The following is a 19,398-nucleotide window of genomic DNA, read 5'->3' as shown; positions in this document are numbered from 1 at the left end:
CTTTGTTCATGGTCCGATGCAGCACTGGCTGGCGGGAGCTTGCTGAACATGTTCTCCCTAGTCCTCCTCTTTCTCCTCCTTATTAGGGTCAGGTGTTCTGCAGATGTGTGTGTGTGTGGGGGGCACCCTCAAGTCCACAACGGCGGCAGCAGTTGCTGATAGAAAGACAGATGTATCACTGGCTTTACCGTCACAATGCAAAGAGAAAGTTACGTTTCAAAACTCCCTTGCTTTATTCCCATAAAAACTTTGAATATGACATGCTCGTTGACATGCCAGCTTTGGAGTGCCCCTGCACAGCACCACTCTCCAGCCCCAGCGACGAATGTGGCCCACCAGGGGCGAGCGGAGGAGAAGGAATTTTGATTGCATAGAACAGTCACATTTCAGTCCCTATTCCAAGGGTACGGGTATAGGGCAGTGGCACTGGGTATTGACACTACATCCCACGGGTGCTGGTGATTTTAGCTGATATCTCACTCCTGAGGGTAGCAAAGCCGCAGAGAGCTCAGCTGCTGCTGGTTTCAGAAACTGAGATGGATGGGCCTATTGGTTGGTGTGGTGGAAGTCGGGCAAGGAACTAAAGCCAGTGGTCAGAGCCAGAATCAGGAGTTAAGAGCCGGGCTGGAGCTGGAGCAGGGCTGGAGCAGGCTAAGGCCTGTGGAGTCTGTCACCACTCTCAGGCCGGGGAGAGTTCCAAGCCATGAAGTGATACTGGGCAGACCGAGCTGCTGTATCTCCTGTGAGGGTTATAATCCTGCTCTGAGAGCCACCAGACCAGCGCCTGGCTTGTGGATTGGCTGGAGCCTAGCTGAGGAGTGACTCAACACTGCTTGTGGCTTAATCAGGCTCTAGCTCATCACCTCACATCACCCCCCAGTCACTGGGGCATACACTTCCCAGTCCACAAGGTACACAAGTCATCATTAGAGGAGCTTAGAATCCAGCATCTCTCTCACCAGGTATCTTCCTGCCCCCGAACCATGATGGGGGTGGGGGTGGTTGTGTGCATCCAGGAAAAGAGTTGGCCACCTATTTCTTTAACAAGGAAACATGGAATGCTGGATGTATCTTCATGGCATGGGGCAAGTGGATGAAGGCCACTGGGTTGATCTGTTGGATAATCAAAATGGGCCAGGGTAATGGTGGTCTAGTTTCCTTGAGGAGGTATCCAAGTGTTGAATCAAGAGCCATATCTTGTTTCTGACTGATAAGGGAGGAGGGTCCCGTTGATGGAGGACAGTGTATCATTTGTAGTTGTCCTTGGCTGACTTTAAGTGTGATTTTAATTCCTCTTGAAAGAGGTGGAGGTGTTGAACCAAAATCAGAGGCCGTGGGGACATGGGAGATTGGTGGGACGGATGGATGGAATCGAGGGTGGAAGCCACAATTGGCATAGAAGGGTTTTTGGCAGGTTGATCTGTGACTGGTGTTACTATAAGCAAATTCAATGAAAGGTAAAAGTTGGAACCAACCATCTTGACGGTAGTTGATAAAGCAGCAGAGTTATTGTTCTGGAATTTGATTTACCCATTCCAATTGTCCATCCGTCTGGTGATGGTAAGCAGAGGAAATATGTAGGGTGACTTCAGGACTTTGGCCAATTCTCTCCAAAAAGGGAAGACAAATTGTGGCCCACATTCTGATGTCATGTTGGTTGGTAATCCATGGAGCGTGAAGGTGTCGTCGAAAGATAAATGAGCAGTTACTTTTGCAATGGGGATCGTCTGACAAGGTGCAACGTGTGCCCATTTGTTGAGTAAATCGACGACAACCAGTATAGCTGTGCAGCCCTATGAGTTGGGGAGATCTGTGATGAAGTTCATTTAGATAGATACCCAAGTTTGGGGTGAGGCCAAAAGTGGGATCAAGGCACCTAGAAGTTTGGCATGTGGTCTTCATCTGGCTGGATGTCTCATAGGAAGCCATGTAAGATTTGACAGATCAGAATAGTTTGCCACCAAAAATTATGTGAAATCAGCTTCACTGTCTTCCAGTACCTGAAGTGGCCTGCAAGCGTGAAATCGAGGCATAGCGAGAGTATGGCTATATAGATGTTCCGTCAGGGACATAAATGCAATCCTTCAACCAGAGTACCTTGTTTTTCACTGTGATGTTTGGGTCAGAACTGGCTGACATTCATCCACTGCAAGTGGATCATTGGGCAGTGAGGCCTTTACAGTGGCCAAAAGATCAGTGTTGATCAGCATATTTACAAAATGGCAGGGTTTCAATATAGTGGTAGGCTTGGAAGGTTTAACCCCCTTATCTATGTACCCTCCCTTGTGAGATAACACATCGTGTTTTCCATTCCAGGTTCTCAGCTGGTAGGTCAGGGTGAAGTTGAATCTAGAGAAGAAGAGGGATCAACATAGCTGACGTTGGTTGAGGGCTGCTGAGAGAGATGTTCCAAATTTTTATGATCTGTGAACAACTGGACGGAAAGGCATACCCCTTCTAGATGATGGTGCCACTCCTGAAATGCAGCCTTGATGGCCAATGATTCCTTATTACCGATTTTATAATTTTGTTCCTCAGGGGTCAGTTTCATAGAAGAGAAGGCACAATGGCGAAGGTCATTCGGGGGCCCATGTTGCTGTGATAGCACTGCCTCAATCGCGGGATCAGAGGCACCTGCTTTGATGACAAAAGGTTCTGATGGATCCAGGTGCACTAGGATGGGGGCAGAAGTACACACGTCCTTCAGCCGATCAACGACGAGTTGGGTTTCTGGCGTCCAGGGGAGAGTTCTTCCACAGCAGCTGGCTAATTGGAAATACCACTAGTGAAAATCCTTGAATGAATCATCTATAGAAACTGGCAAATCCTAGGAAGCACTGGATATCATGGATGCTCTTGGGTGTAACCCAAGTTGAAATTGCAGAGAGTTTTCTGTGATCCATACTTATTCCATTGGGAAAAAAAATATAACCCAAGAAATCCACAGAGGTGCCACTGAATTCACATTTCTCAGATTTCCCATACAGACTGTTTGCTTGAAGACGTTTGAGTACTAACCAGGCATGCTGTTCATGCAGGGTTTGGTCCTCTGAAAAAATAAGAATGTTGACTGGGTAGATTACAACAAACTTGTGCAGAACAACACTGAAGATATCATTTACCAAGTGCTGGAATGTGGCAGGGGCATTACAGAGACCAAAAGGCATGAGAAGGTACTCAAAATGTCCATACCACGTATGAAAGGCTGTTTTCCATTCATTGCCCTCTTGGATGCAGACCAGGTTATAGGTTCTGCTTAGCCAACCCAACCCTCTCCTGTAGTTCACTGATCAACAGCAAAGGATATTTATTCTTGACGGTGATATTGTTCAGCACTCGATAGTTTACACAAAGGCACAGGGTACCATCCTTTTGCTTGACAACCGGGGCTGGGGCCTTGGCAGGAGACACAGAAGGACAGATACAATTATTCGCTAGATTTTTCATTGAGGTGTTCCCACAGGGCCGTGAGTTCAGGTTCTGACAAAGCATAAATTTGCCTGAAGGGGATTTTGGCCCCTGGAAGGAGTTCTATGGAGTAGTTGTGAGGCCTATGTGGGGCTAGGGCATTATTGTTTCTTTTATTGACTATGTCCACAAAGTTCTAGTATTTCACAGGAATTGGCGAGTTATCCTCACTCAGAGCCCGCTGTGAGCAGAAAATGGTGGCCTTGCCCAGATAGTGTCTAGTGTCTTCAACACCAGGTTGGACTAGACACCGATGCTGACAAAAATCAGACCCGAACTGCACTTCTCGTGCTCCCCGGGAAATGTCTGGATTGTGGAGGGAGAGCCAGGGGATGACAAGCATGATCGAGAAGTGAGGTGAGTCAATCAGGTTGAACTGCAGGGTTTCCTGGTGGCCTTGGATTACAGCCCAAAGCGGTGGAGCCTCCTAGACGACCAGGCCCAAGGACAGCAAGCTGCCATGAATTGCTTCCACCACAGGGGAGCTTCCTTTGCACTGGCACTGGTTTGTTTTAGTAAAGCCAGTGTCCATGAAATTACTAGACGTTCCTGAGAGTCCAGCTCGCTTTGGGTGTAGCCAGGGCCCAAGTTGACACTTGATCTGGAGGCGGGATTGGCCGTTGTCCGCGATGGTTAGGGTACACGTTAGGGAAGCAGAGGGAGTCTGCTCAGGGAACCTGATGTTGCCATTCTGTCCAGCCACATCCCCTCTAGTGAGGGTGATCCCTCCCGTCTTCCTGGACTAGCCATAGAACAGGACTTGAGGGGGCAGCTGGTGGCAAAGTAGCCTCATTCCCCACAGTACAGGCAGAGGCCATTTGAACAACGATATTTCTTCTCTCGATCTGAGCCTTCCTTTTTTCCTGCCATCACTCAAACAGTTGATTGTCAATCTGGATACACAACTCAAGGTAGAGGTGCAAATGCAGTGGGGGGGGGTCAAGTTCATCTTTAATCTCATCACTGAGGCCTAGGTAGAAATGGTAAATCTGCACCACTTCGTTCCCAGCCGTGTCAGTGACCAGCTGTTGGAAACGGGTGGCGTCGGCTGTGATCGGTCGGGGCCCTTGTCTGAGTAACTGCAGGGCGGTTTTGGCAGAATGGGCACAGGCTGGGTCATCAAATGTGAGCAAAAAGACACCAACGAGTTCACCAAAGTTGTAGAGAATCAAATTGCCCAGTCTAATGCTTTGTCTGTCGATAAGCTGATGACCCCTACCTTGGTTTGGTCGTTCAGGTACATTTAACACAATAGGAGCAACAGACGACGTTGTTGAGACGCCCCTGAAACATCTGATGGTCCCCATCAAACTGCTCTGATAGCAGGATCTTGGAGCATACAACTTGGGCTGGCTCAGCTAATGATGTGGGGGGTCCAGGACCACTGGGACCTGCAAGTGCAGGAACATATTTTCCCACTGTAGCTGGGCCACTTGGTTCTGGAGACCTTGAACTAGCTCTGAAATCTCTGGGCACTCCTGCCACTGAGATGTCATTCTGACTGCAAGGGGCTCCTGTGGGCATAGAAGAGGCCAGGCACCATCTTTACATTTAAACAGCATAAGGAAAAATGCATGCATACACTTACCCGAGGTCCCTTCCCCTGGATTGGGCTTGTGCGTGCTCAATTGGTGGGACTGGCTAGATGGTGGTGGAGTCTCTAACAGGTCCTGGCTCATGGCATGGCTGGAGCCCCCCAGCTACGTCTACCCCTCGTCTTCCTCCTCCCCGCTGTTCCTAGCAGGAGTCTCTGTCTCAGGCTCCTCCAAGGTACCCACAGTGGTCTGCAGGGTGGTGGTGGGATCTCCATGAGGTATGTCATGCAGCTTGTTGGGAAAGCAGCAGGACTGGGCCTCAGCAGCAGATCGATGGCTGTGCTTCCCGGCCTCGTGTGTGCTTGCTGCAATTGATTTTCACGTGGCACGGCTACTGATCCCGGCCGTACCCCTTTGCCTGCAGCCCCCGTTCAATCTTTTCATAGATGTCCACTGTTCTACAGCTAATCCATAGCTGTGCCCGCACAGCCTCTTCTCCCATGGGCCCAAGAGAGCCAATCCTTCCTGTCTACTCCAGCAGGGCATGTCTAGTGCCTGGAACCAGCATGGTCAGGAGGGCAGTTGCACACAAGGGAGAGCTGCTTGGTGTGCTTCCAGAACTGGGCAATCAGGAAAAAGCATATCAAAAATACAAAGGTGGGGGGCTTAAAGGGGTGCTTCTGCTCTCCGTGACCCCTGAGCTGTGGAATTCATAATCGTGACCACAATGGTCACTGTTGCAGGGAGTAGCCATTGTAGGACAGGTGCTGGAGGACTGCTAGGGTCGACACAGGTCACACATTGACCTCATTAGGGCAGCCCTGGCTCCACAGCATTCAGAGAGGTGGTTGCACCGGGTCACTGTTGCGGGGTGCCTACCTCAGCTAGAGACAAATTTCACTATAGCCTTTTCACAGATAGACTGACACAAGGCAGCTTACATCAGCCTTACTTTGTAGTATAGGCCAGGCCCCAGTGTGGGGCTGGCATACCCTATCACAGGGCTGCAGCGTTTTTGTATTATAGCAGAGCAGCGGCTTTGCTATAGTTAAGACCAACTTTCTGTTTTAATCTTGACTGTTCTAAGTGCTCAAAAATCTGTACAGTTACTTGGGTTGCCTTTAAATTTGGTGTGTCTTATGGAGGTTCAGGGTCGGGTCAGTGATCCAAATTGGGGGCCATTTGGCCAATGGGTTCCTGAGGTACAGCCCCTCCCCAAACAGTGTTTCTTAAAGTTGACCCATTCTGCCTGCATTTTTTTTGCACACAGATAGAGATCAAACCAGGGCTCATGCTCTCCAAAACTCGAGGGTTACCCAACAGAGTGCATGGCACCCACCAGCCCTTTGGGGAAAGTCAAATTACAACATTGTTTGAAAAAGAGTTTGCTTCTCCAGTTAGGCATGCTCCAAGCAGTTCCAAGGTGCAGGGAGCTGCCCCATGGATTACACTAAGCATGTACAGATAGGAATTGACAGGGTTTCTAGCTGGATAGCTCAAGCAGATAAGTAGCGATCCTTTGAACCTGACTCACTGTGACAAATATGCCAAGGCACGCCCTGGCAGGTATACAAATTTTATTAAAGCTAATGTTAAAAGATTATATAATACACAGGTTAAGAAAAGAGTGTCTGTAGATCTGGGTATAGTGCTTAGATTATCCACAAATATACAAAGTTTGTTTTAAAAGTCATAAACATATATGGTGCACAATCAGCACTAACCCAAATTTAGGTGAATGAATTTAACAATACAGTTTAGATATTAGCAGCCAAGTATTTGGGTACATCACCCATAAAAAGTTACACAGAGAGTGGGTTGTGGAAAGCGCATATAGCAATGAGTGAAGATTGTCCCTCAGTAATTGAGAATTTAGGGTAGGTTGTCCATTAGAAAATACAATCCATCAAGGAAGTATTTCAGTTACTTTCCCTACTGCACTTCACATCAGCACTCCAGCTCATCCCTCCTGGTACTGCCAATGTCCGGTGATGTGTTCTAGGTAGATGTCCTTCGACCACCTGATGGCATCTGATACCATGAGTTGCCACATCAGCTGAGCGTAGCGTTGACTGATTCCACCTTCTCTCAGCAGTCGCTTGTTACCGGGGTCCCATGCGCCCAGGGCTTCGACGATCAGGGTGTGAGTTTGAACCTCGTAGCCCCTAGCTGTCAGCTGTAGCCCCAAGGTGTCAGCTGAGGGGCATATTTCTCCAGCTTTTGAGATCAGGCATCGCGGAAGGCCGGGGTTCTGTTTTCAAAGGGAAATGTGACGACGTCCACCATGATGATCTGCACGATCTACATCTGCATCCAATCATCTTCTCAATTGTTGACTGAAGGGGTCATATGTGGCCTCTGCCAAAAGCTAGTAGCTAGCTGGTTGTCAAGGTTATCGCAGGATGTTTGTATGGGAAGCATTTTTCGAGTTATGTAACTTGTCGAATATTGGTTTCCAAAACTGGGGGAGGTGAAACATGTCACCTGAGGCGGGGTGGGTCTCCCAGCTGACTCAATCAACACTGAGAATAACTGACATTCTTCAACTCAGTGCAGCCCTGTTTTACAGTCTGGGGCTGATGTAGACATGAGCATTGACAAAGGCCTGGGACTGGAGAGAAGGAAAGAGGGCACAAATTGTTATCTATTCGGAGGCCACATTCTGCCAGTGGGAGTGTCTCATGAAAAGTGAGTCCCAGCTCCCTGGACTGGACAAGCACGGTAAAGACTTACCATTGGGTGAGAAATAGCTTGTTAGACAGGAAAGTCACTTGTTAATAAAACTAGGCTAGAGATTGTACTTTATATGTTTCAGAGTAACAGCTGTGTTAGTCTGTATTCGCAAAAAGAAAAGGAGTACTTGTGGCACCTTAGAGACTAACCAATTTATTTGAGCATAAGCTTTCGTGAGCTACAGCTCACTTCATCGGATGCATACTGTGGAAAATACAGAAGATGTTTTTATACACACAAACCATGAAAAAATGGGTGTTTATCACTACAAAAGGTTTTCTCTCCCCCCACCCCACTCTCCTGCTGAGGAGAGTGATCACTTTAGATAAGCTATTACCAACAGGAGAGTGGGGTGGGGGGAGAGAAAACCTTCTGTAGTGATAAACACCCATTTTTTCATGGTTTGTGTGTATAAGAACATCTTCTGTATTTTTCACAGTATGCATCCGATGAAGTGAGCTGTAGCTCACGAAAGCTTATGCTCAAATAAATTGGTTAGTCTCTAAGGTGCCACAAGTACTCCTTTTCTTTTTGTACTTTATATGTGTCGTTTACCTTATGTTTCCAAATCCTTCTACTTGCTTTTATATGAATCTTTAACTCAAGCTGTGTGTAGTGGTGAGGCGGTTATCCCTCCCATCTGGGTCAGAGGGAGGACACACTGCCTCACTCTGTCATTGGGGTCTCCGCCTAGTATCAGGGCAATTAGCTTAGGCATTAGCGTCCCTATCGGTTCTACGGGCTGTGCAGTCCAACTGTCTAGGGCCCTTGGACCCTTCAAGTGGGGGCTGCGCCCACCTTAGTCTATGGCCTTGGGGCCCTTGGGGCAGGGGCCCAGGCCAACACCAGCATTAAGTAGCTCCAAGCCCTCCAGCCCAGGGCAGGGACACGCCAGTAGTCAATTAACTCTGGCCTCTTGGTTCAGAGACAGAGCGAATCCACTAGGCAGTCAGCTCTGGTCTCTGGTTGCAGAGACAGAGCAAACCCAGTAGTCAAGTAGTTCTGGGCTCTTGTAGCAGAGCCAGAGAAAACTCCAGGGGCCGGGCGTTCTAGCTCCAGCGGACAACCGACAGGCAGAGGCCACTTGCCCTGGCGAGGGGATGCAGCCATCCCAGGGGTGGGGTGGCCGGTGGGGTCCGGGTCCACCCTACTCCACTGGACCCCAATCCAGAGCCCTAACAGTGACGGAGTGGTCTACCACCAGGTCAGCGGGGGTCTCAACCACAACACGCTGGCAGTGCCTCAGGCAAAGCTGCAGCCAGACTAAGGTCAGCTGCCTCTGGACCACTTCCTCCCCTCCCATCAGAGTAGGTGGCCAGTGGCAGTCCCGGCAGGTCTGTGGCAGAAGCAGGTTCCGCGGTGGGCAGGGCACTGCAGGGTTCAGCAGTGGGCGGGAGCAAACTGGGTCCATCTGCCTCCTACAGTGCCTCCGCTCCAGCTGAGCAGGAGGTGGCCTTGCCTTTTACACTCCCTAACCCAGTGACACACTTCTAGCAGGAGGAGCAAGGCAGGCCTGGCTCCGCCCACTCGGGCACGAAGCGTGGCTCCTCCTCTGGGTCGGAGGGAAGTCACATCACCTCACTACACGGTGATAATGAATGTCGATTTGGCTTTACTGGAGACACGTCTGAGTGCCTTGTGCTAAGGTCGGTGTGGAACTGAGGTGAAATTGGTAAACAAGGGTTCACTGGCTCCATGGAGGCAGCAGATTGGCGTACATTACCGGTGTTCAGAAGACATGGGACCAGGCACTGGAGTGTAACGAAGTGGGGTGTGTATGTTAGTAGCCTGCAGAGACAGAGAGCAGGGCTCGTAGAGCCCAGAGCAGAGAACTTATGTGATCCATGGCTGGCCAAGTTAAGAGGATTTCCCCTGTGGGCACAGACAAGGCTCTCTCATGCTGTAAGCAGGTGCTAGTGATTCACCTCGGAGAACCCCAAAAAGTGTCACAGTCACCCACAAGTGTCAGTTAAAGTCCCACCTTAGGCAGCAAGCTGGAAAAGGTCAGGAGGTGTATTGCTGAAATCTGCCTCTGTCTGTTATGTTTAAAATTATTATTAATAATAATCACTCTGGCTCAGATTATGTCACCTGTGACTTTGTGTGACCTCCGTGACATTTTCCACTTCAGCCCCAGGGCAGTGTGGCTGGAGGTGTCAGCCAGTGGGAGCCCTGCAGCTCTGAGCACCTGTGGGCAGCGGAGGCCCTGGCAGCTCTCAGCCGCCATGGGGGGACCCGGAGCTCCCAGTCACCGTGGGGGGAACCTGCAGCTCTGAGCCTCTTCAGGCAGTGGGGGGACCCCGCAGCTCCGAGCTGCCGTGGGCAGTGAAGGGATCCCAGAACTCTCAGCTGCCACAGGCGGCAGGGGGACCCCGGAGCTCCTAGTTGCCATCCCTGGAGCCCCAAGCTGGGGTCCGACAGCTCCAGGCCACTGCGGGCATCTGGGGGACCCCAGAACTCCCAGCCGCAGCAGTGGTGGGTGCTGCACCTCCTCCCCCCATCTACCTCCTGCAGCAGGGCTGGGGCTCAGCCCCTTTTCATAGACTCATATGACTGGAAGGGACCTCGGGAGGTCATCTAGTCCAGTGGTTTTCAAACTGCGGGTTGAGACCCAGTACTGGGTTGCGGAATGGAAGGCACTGGGTCACGGCGGCTCTAGTCAGCCCCGCCGAACAGGCCGTTAAAAGTCCCGTTGGCATTGCTGCCTGGCTAAGGCAGGCTAGTGCCTACCTGTTCCAACATCGCGCTGGGCCCCAGAAGCGGCCAGCAGCAGGTCCAGCTCCTAGGTGGGGAGGGCCCACCCGGAGTGTGTGCCTGCGGGCGAGAGTCGCAAGGAGCCGCTTGCGCACCTCCGCCAAGGAGCCAGACCTGCTGCTGGCCGCTTCCGGGGCGCAGCATGGTCTGCGGTGCCAGGACAGGCAGGAAGCCTGCCTTAGCACCCCCGCTGCGCCACTGACTGGGGGCCGCCCGAGGTAAGCCCGCTCCCCAATCCCCTGCCCCAGCCCTGAGCCCACCCAAACCCGAAGCCCCTTTCTGCACCCCAAACCCTTCATCCCTGGCCCCACCCCAGAGTCTACACCCCCAGCCCAGAGCCCTGACCGCATCCTGCACCCCAACCCCCTGCCCTAGCCCAGAGCCCCCTCCCACACCCTGAACCCCTCATTCCTGGCCCCACCTCACAGCTCTCACCCCTGCACCCCAACCCTCTGCCCCAACTCTGAGCCCCTCCCAAACACCTCATCCCCAGCTCTGCTGGGTCGTGGGCATCAACAATTTTCTTCAACTGGAAAAACTGCCAGAAAAAAAGTTTGAAAACTACTGATCTAGTCCAGTCCCCTGGGCTCATGGCAGGACTAAGTATTATCTAGACCATCCCTGACAGGTGTTTGTCCAACCTGCTCTTAAAAATCCTCAATGATGGAGATTCCACAACCTCCCTAGGCAATTTATTCCAGTGCTTAACCACCCTGACAGTTAGGAAGTTTTTCCTAACGTCCAACCTAAACCACCCTTGCTGCAATTTAAGGCTATTGCTTCTTGCCCTATCCTCAAAGGTTAAGAAGAACAATTTTTCTCCCTCTTCCTTGTAACAATCTTTTATGTACTTGAAAACTGTTATCATGTCCCCCCTCAGTCTTCTCTTCTCCAGACTAAACAAACCCAATTTTTTCAATCTTCCTTCATAGGTCACATCTTCTAGACCTTTAATCATTTTTGTTGCTCTTCTCTGGACTTTCACCAATTTGTTCACATCTTTCCTGAAATGTGTCGCCCAGAACTGGACACAATACTCCAGTTGAGGCGTAATCAGCACGGAGTAGAGCGGAAGAATTACTTCTTGTGTCTTGTTTACAACACTCCTGCTAATACATCCCAAAATGATGTTTGCTTTTTTTGCAACAGCGTTACACTGTTGACTCATATTTAGCTTGTGGTCCACTATGACCCCCGCATCCCTTTCCGCAGTACTCCTTCCTAGGCAGTCATTTCCCATTTTGTATGTGTGCAACTGATTGTTCCTTCTTAAGTGGAGTACTTTGCATTTGTCCTTATTGAATTTCATCCTATTTACTTCAGACCATTTCTCCAGTTTGTCCAGATCATTTTGAATTTTTTGAATTTTAATCCTATCCTCCAAAGCACTTGCAACCCCTCCCAGCTTCATATCATCCGCAAATTTTATAAGTGTACTCTCTATGCCATGATCTAAATCATCAATGAAGATATTGAACAGAACCGGGCCCAGGACCGATCCTTGCGGGACCACCCCACTCGTTATGCCCTTCCAGCATGACTGTGAACCACTGACAACTACTCTCTGGGAACGGTTTTCCAACCAGTTATGTACCCACCTTATAGCAGCTCCATCTAGTTTGCATTTCCCTAGTTTGTTTATGAGAAGGTTATGCAAGACAGTATCAAAAGCTTTAATAAGCTTTTAAGTCAAGATATACCACATCTACCACTTCCCCCCTCTCCACAAGGCTTGTTACCCTGTCAAAGAAAGCTATCAGGTTGGTTTGACATGATTTGTTCTTGACAAATCCATGCTGACTGTTACTTATCACCTTATTATCTTCTAGATGTTTGCAAACTGATTGCTTCATTATTTGCTCCATTATCTTTCCAGGTACAGAAGTTAAGCTGACTGCTCTGTAATTTCCCGGGTTGTCCTTATTTCCCTTTTTATGGATTGGCACTATATTTGCCCTTTTCCAGTCTTCTGGAATCTCTCCCATCCTCCATGACTTTTCAAAGATAATCGCTAATGGCTGAGATCTCTCCTCAGTCAGCTCCTCGAGTATTCTAGGATACATTTCAAAAGGCCCTGATGACTTGAAGATATCTAACTTGTCTAATTTAGTCTGTATTCGCAAAAAGAAAAGGAGTACTTGTGGCACCTTAGAGACTAACCAATTTATTTGAGCATGAGCTTTCGTGAGCCACAGCTCACTTGTCTAAGTAATTTTTAAGTTGTTCGTTCCCTATTTTAGCCTCTGACCCTACCTCATTTTCACTGGCATTCACTGTGTTAGACCTCCAATCCCCACCAATCTTCTTGGTGAAAACCGAAACAAAGAGGTCATTAAGCACCTCTGCCATTTCCACGTTTTCTGTTATTATTTCCCCCCCCCCCCCCCCAATTGAGTAAATGGCCTACCCTGTCCTTGGTCTTCCTCTTGCTTCTAATGTATTTGTAGAATGTTTTCTTGTTACCCTTTATTTCTCTAGATAGTTTGATCTCGTTTTGTGCCTTGGCCTTTCTAATTTTGTCCCTACATACTTGTGTTATTTGTTTATATTCAGCCTTTGTCATTTGACCTACTTTCCACTTTTTGTAGGGCTCTTTTTTTATTTTTAGATCATTGAAGATCTCCTGGTTAAGCCAGGGTGGTCCCTTGTCATACTTTCTATCTTTCCTACGTAGGGGGATAGTTTTCTCTTGTACCCTTAATAATATCTCTCTGAAAAACTGCCAACTGTCTTCAATTGTTTTTCCCCTTAGACTTGGGCTCTTACCTACCAACTCCCCGAGTTTGCTAAAGTCTGCCTTCTTGAAATCCATTGTCCTTATTTTGCTGTTCTCCCTCCTACCATTCCTTAGAATCATCAACTCTACCATTTCATGATCACTTTCACCCAAGCTGCCTGCCACTTTCAAATTCTCAATCAGTTCCTCCCTATTTGTCAAAATCAAATCTAGAACAGCCTCTCCCCTAGTAGCTTTCTCCACCTTCTGAAATAAAAAAATGGTCTCCAATGCATTCCAAGAACTTGTTGGATAATCTGTGCCCCTGCTGTGTTATTTTCCCAACCGATGTCTGGGGAGTTGAACTCCCCCATCACCACCAAGTCCTGTGCTTTGGATGATTTTGTTAGTTGTTTAAAAAAAGCCTCACCCATCTCTTCTTCCTGCTCTGGTGGTCTGTAGGAGACCCCTACCATGAAATCACCCTTGCTTTTTACCCCTTTTATCATTACCCGGTAACAGTTATTTTCAGTAAAAGTCAGGGACAGGTCACAGGCTTCCATGGATTTCTGTTTGTTGCCTGTGACTGTCCCTGACTTATACTGAAAATAGCCGAGAAAAATCTTACTCTTAATACTAAATCTTTTTTTTTTTTTTTTGGGGGGGGGGGGATCTGCAGTGAAAGTATTTTTGTGAAAAGAAAATTAGACATGTGAATGCTTGCTGGCAAGGGAGTGGCATTTTAGGGAGTGAAAGAGGGGGAAGGGATGGGAGGGGGTTGTGTCTGCATTGAGGGGAGGGGGATGAATGGAGATGGGTGGTAGAGGAAGTGAGAGGGCTTGGGGGACTCAGTTGAGGGACACTGGGAAGGGGACTTGGTGGTGAGTGGGGGGCTGGGGAGAATAGGAACAGGGGTGTCTGTCAGCCCCACATTCTCCCATTTGTGTGTGCTAGGATTGGAGGGGTCTGAGCTCCTTTCTCTACCTTCAAGTGTTGTGCCAGAATCTAGGGGGCCCCCGCCCCTCTGGGAGGGGTGGGTCTGAGCCCTTTCCCTATTCCTCCATCTGAGCTGGGACCTGGGGGTCCCTGCCTCCTAGGGATGTCTGAGCCACACTCCCTGCGCCCCTGTGTGTGCCAGGATCTGGGGTTCCCTGCCCATCTATGGGGCTCTGACCCCCCCTTTCATGGCCCCTGCGTGTGTCCTGGGTTCTTGGAGGACTCACCTGTTGAGCAGGGCCTAAGACCCACTCTCTACACCCCCCTCCCCCAATGTGATCTGGGGAAGCCCTACCTCTCTGGGTGGGCTGCTTAGAACAGACAGTATTAAAGGGATAACTTCAAACTATCCCAATACTAAAGAAAGATAGGAAGAATAGTAAGAGGCCAATAGGACTGGATAAGGAGCCCTTTAATGACCCGAAGGAATCCTACAAAGAGCGGACAAATTGCTGAGTAGGACTACAGAAGAATAGTATGTGCATGTAGGAACAAAATCAGAAAGGGTTAGGTACACAATGAGTTACACCTGGCAAGGGACATAAAAGGCAATAAAAAGAGGTTCTTTGAATGTATTAAGAGCAAGAAAGAGATGAAGGAAAGTGCAGGTCCTCTACTTAGTAGGTAAGAAGAGCTAATAAGCGATGACTCCAGAAAGCTGAGTAATAATAATAAGCTTATTATGTTTCAGTCTTCACTGAAAAGGTTAATGGTGACCAGATACTCAACACAATTAATATGAACAACACAGAGGAAATAGGGAAAGAATGGGTTAAAAATATTTCGATAAGGTAGATGTATTCAAGAGGGCAGGACCTGACGACATTCATCTGAGGGTACTTAAGGAACTAGCTAAAGTAACCTCAGAACCATTAGCAATTCCCTTTGGGAACTCAAAGAGGACAGGTGAGGGCCCAGAAAACTGGAGAAAGGTAAACACAGCGTCTGTCTTTAAAATGGGGAATGAAGAAGACACGGGGAATTACAGACCACTCAGCGTCACGTTGATAGCTGGAAAGATACTGGAACAGATTATTAAACAATCAATTTGTAAGCACCTGGAGGATAATAGAGTTTTAAGGAATAGCCAGCATGGATTTGTCAAGAACAAATCATGCCAAACCAATGTAATTTCATTCTTTGACTGGGTTAAAGGCCCAGTGGATAGTGGGGAAGCAGCAGACATATCTTGACTTTAGTAAGGCATTTGACAAAGTCCCACATGGCATTCTCATAAGCAAACGAGGGAAATATAGTCTAGATCAGTGCTACTCTAAGTGGTGGTCCACGGACCGGTGCCATCAGCTGCCAGTCTGCGCGCACATTGGAAAAACATATTGCCAGTCCCCCTCATCAGATAGCTTGAGAAGCACTGGTCTAGATTAAATTAGTATAAGGCGGGTGCACAACTGGTTGAAGGACTGCACTCAGAATTGTTAGCAACGGCTCATTGTCAAACATCAAGGGTGTAGCTAGGGGGGTCCTGCAGGGGTCAGTCCTGGGTCCGGTACTATTCAATATGTTCATTAATGACTTTGATAATGAAATGCAGAGTATGACTATACAATTTGCAGATGACACCATGCTGCAAGGAGTTGCAAGCGCTTTGGGGGACAGGATTAGAATTCACAATGATCTTGACAAACTGGAGAATTGGCCTGAATTCAACAAGATGAAATTCAGTAATGACAAATGCAAAGTACAGCACTTCAGAAGGAAAAATCTAATGCACAGCTATGAAATAGGGAATAACTGACCAGGTGGTAGTGCTGGTGGAAAGGATCCTGGGGGTTATAGTGGATCACAAATTAAATTTGAGTCAGCTATGAGATGCAGCTGCAGTAAAGGCTAATATCACTCTGAGGTGTATTAATAGGAGTGTGTGAAGGGTGTTTTCCCCACACCAGCCCAGAAGGGATTAATTAACCTTCACAGTTGCACCTGATGGGAGGCCCAGGGAATTTTAAACACTAATTGCTGATGAAACTCTGCTGGAAAGGGATGATAGTGAGGGGACATTTGTGGTAGCAGGAGGTAGCAGGGTGAGAATTATTTGTATGTGTAGAGGCTCGCAGGGACTTTGTGCTGGGAGGGAAGCTGAGCCCTGATTAGGGGGTGGAGTTTCTCTGACTAGGGGTCCTATAAAGGCAGCCAGCCAGGGGCACAGGAGCTAGTAAACAGAGGTGTTTCAGGGGGAGTTTGTCTTGTGGTGCTCGTTGGGGGTTTGGTTTGGTGTGGTTTGTGTTTCCCAGATGAACAGGATTTAGGTGGGAAGGCCATGACAGATACAGAGGCAGCAGTGGGAGTGACCCATGTTGTGGAAGACTCAATGAAGATGACTGGATGTGGAAGCTGTGGTATGTACATGATCCTGGAGGGGGTACCTGGTAAGAGTTTTGTCTACATGAAATACTATCTGATGGAGGAAAAGATTTGAGGTTTGGAGATGCAGGTGGAAAATCTGGTTGAGTTTAGAAAGGGGTTTGAGCAGATTATAGAGCAAAGACATGAGCTATCTGAAGGGAATAGCTCAGACTTGCAGATGGAGGCAGGACTGGGGAATTCTGAGGGGAGATTGCTGGGTGAGGAAAGTGATCAGTGGAAGCATGTGACTAAGAGAACCAGGCAGAGGAAAAGATGGGCAGTGAAGGAGAAATAGAGCTCAAGAATAGGTTTGTAGAGTTGAAAGATGAAGAAGGGGCTCAGCAGGTAGTCACTGAAGGTGGAAGGGCAAGGAAGAAGAGAAGAGCGGCTAGCCCTATAGGAAAAAGGGAAGAGTCAATGGAGACTACACCAAATATGAGCCCCAGGAGGATACAGGATAGGTTGCAGAGGATTGCAAGGGAGAATAGGAATGGAAAGAGCCAGAGGACAGACTGGAGAATAGCACCATCACCAGGAAAAGGCAGGTCTATGTGATCGGGGATTCTTTACTGAGAAGAATAGACAGGCCTGTAAGCAAAGCTGATCCAGAGAATAGAAGGGTGTGCTGTCTTTCAGGTGCTAAGATACGGGATGTAAACCTGAGGTTGAAAAGGATCCTAAAAGGAGCAGGAAAGAATCCTCTAATTATATTTCATGTGGGAACAAATGATACAGCTAGATTCTCGCTGGAAAGTATTAAGGGAGACTATGCTAGGCTGGGGAAGATGCTTAAGGAAATCAAGGCTCAGGTGATCTTTAGTGGGATTCTGCCTCTTCCTAGAGAAGGGCAACAAAGGTGTGACAAGATTGACTATCAACAGATGGCTTAGGCAGTGGTGCTATAAGGAGGGCTTTGGGATGTATGGCCACTGGGAGGCATTCATGGACAGAGGACAGTTCTCTCAGGATGTGCTTCATCTGAGTAGGGAAAGAAATAGGCTTCTAGGATGGAGGCTGGCACAACTGATTAAGAGAGCTTTAAACTAGGAATTTGGGGGAGATGGTTGGGAGATGGCCAGGTAATCTCCATGCTGGATTTTAGCATTGAGAGGGAAGAAAACGAAGTAAGAAAGGATACAGCCGTGGGTAGGAGAATGGATATAAGGAGGAAGGGCAGTGTGGATACCAGTCTAATAGGTTATACTGTCTGTACAATGACCATACCTAATTGGGTACAGAATGTGAGTGGGGCCAAACAGCAAAAATTAAGATGTTTGTACACCAGTGCGAGGAGCCTAGGGAACAAAATGGAGGAACTAGAGCTACTGGTGCAGGAAGTGAAACCAGATATTTTCGGGGTAACAGAAACCTGGTGGAATAGTACTCATGACTGGACTATGGGTATTGATGGGTATGTGCTCTTTAGGAAAGACAGAAATAAAAGCAAAGGTGGTGGAGTAGCATTGTAGATCAATGATGAGGTAGAATGTAAAGAAATCAGAAGCGATGGAATAGATAAGACAGAGTCCGTCTGGGCAAAAATTACACTGGGGAAGAAAACTACTAGAGCCTCCCCTGGGATAGCGCGTGGGGTGCGCTATAGACCGCCGGGATCTAATCTGGATCTGGATAGAGCCCTTTTTAATGAAGTAAATACTAATGGAAACTGCGTGATCATGGGAGACTTTAACTTTCCAGATATAGACTGGAGGACGAATGCTAGTAAGAGGGCTCAGATTTTCCTAGATGCGATAGCTGATGGATCCCTTCATCAAGTAGTTGCTGAACCGACTAGAGGGGATGCCATTTTAGATTTGGTTTTTGTGAGTAGTGAGGCCCTCATAGAAGAAATGATTGTAGGGGACAATCTTGGCTCAAGTGATCATGAGCTAATTCAGTTCAAACTGAATGGAAGGATTAACAAAAATCTGCAACTAGGGTTTTTTATTTCAAAAGGGCTGACTTTCAGAAATTAAGGAAATTAGTTTGGGAAGTGGATTGGACTAAAGAACTTGTAGATTTAAAGGCGGAGGAGGCCTGGAATTACTTCAGGTCAAAGTTGCAGAAACTATCAGAAGCCTGCATCCCAAGAAAGGGGAAAAATTTCATAGGCAGGAGTTGTTGAGCAAGCATCTCGGAGAGGTGATTAAGAAAAAGCAGAAAGGAGGGATCAGCATGGAAAGCTACCTTATTGAGGTAGAACATGTAGGGATAAAGTGAGAGGCTAAAAGTCAAGTAGAGTTGAACCTTGCAAAGAGAATTAAAACCAATAGTAAAAGGTTCTATAGCCATATAAATAAGAAGTGGGACCGCTAAACACTGAGCATGGAGTGGAGGTCAAGGATAATCTAGGCACGGCCCAATATCTAAAATACTTTGCCTCAGTCTTTAATAAGGCTAAAGAGGATGTTAGGGATAATGGTAGCATGACAAATGGGAATGAGCTATGGAGGCAGATATTACCATATCTGAGGTAGAAGCGAAACTCGAACAGCTTAATGGGACTAAATCGGGGGGGGCCCAGATAAACTTCGTCCAAGAATATTAAAGGAATTGGCACATGAAATTGCAAGCCCATTAGCAAGAATTTTTAATGAATCTGTAAATTCAGGGGTTGTACTGTATGATTGGAGAATTGTTAATAGTTCCTATTTTTAAGAAAGGAAACAAATGTGATCTGGGTAACTACAGGCCTGTTAGTTTGACATCTGTAGCATGCAAGGTCTTGGAAAAAATTTTTGAAGGAGAAAGTAGTTAAGGACATTGAGGTCAATGGTAAATGGGACAAAATACAACATGATTTTACAAAAGGTAGATCGTGCCAAACCAACC

At 47.9% G+C, this 19,398-nt stretch overlaps 1 protein-coding gene across 7 annotated transcripts in view; it reads right to left on the bottom strand.

Moving 5' to 3' along the window:
- The window catches only part of GAL3ST3 (galactose-3-O-sulfotransferase 3), a 42,110-nt gene that overhangs the window by 6,408 nt on the left and 16,304 nt on the right, over positions 1-19,398 (bottom strand). For 3 of the 7 annotated variants that reach the window (XM_075130356.1, XM_075130358.1, XM_075130357.1), the window contains exon 2: positions 5,057-7,614. The exons of the other annotated variants lie outside the window; for them this stretch is intronic. The gene's annotated coding sequence lies outside the window, so the exon portion shown is untranslated. The remainder of the gene's footprint in view (positions 1-5,056; positions 7,615-19,398) is intronic. 7 annotated transcript variants of the gene reach the window in all.

Source organism: Caretta caretta, chromosome 7 (genome assembly GCF_965140235.1).
Source record: "Caretta caretta isolate rCarCar2 chromosome 7, rCarCar1.hap1, whole genome shotgun sequence".
Taxonomy (NCBI): Eukaryota; Metazoa; Chordata; order Testudines; family Cheloniidae; genus Caretta; species Caretta caretta.
The sequence above is the reverse complement of the archived record's forward strand: the minus strand, read 5'-3'. Positions and strand labels throughout refer to the sequence as shown.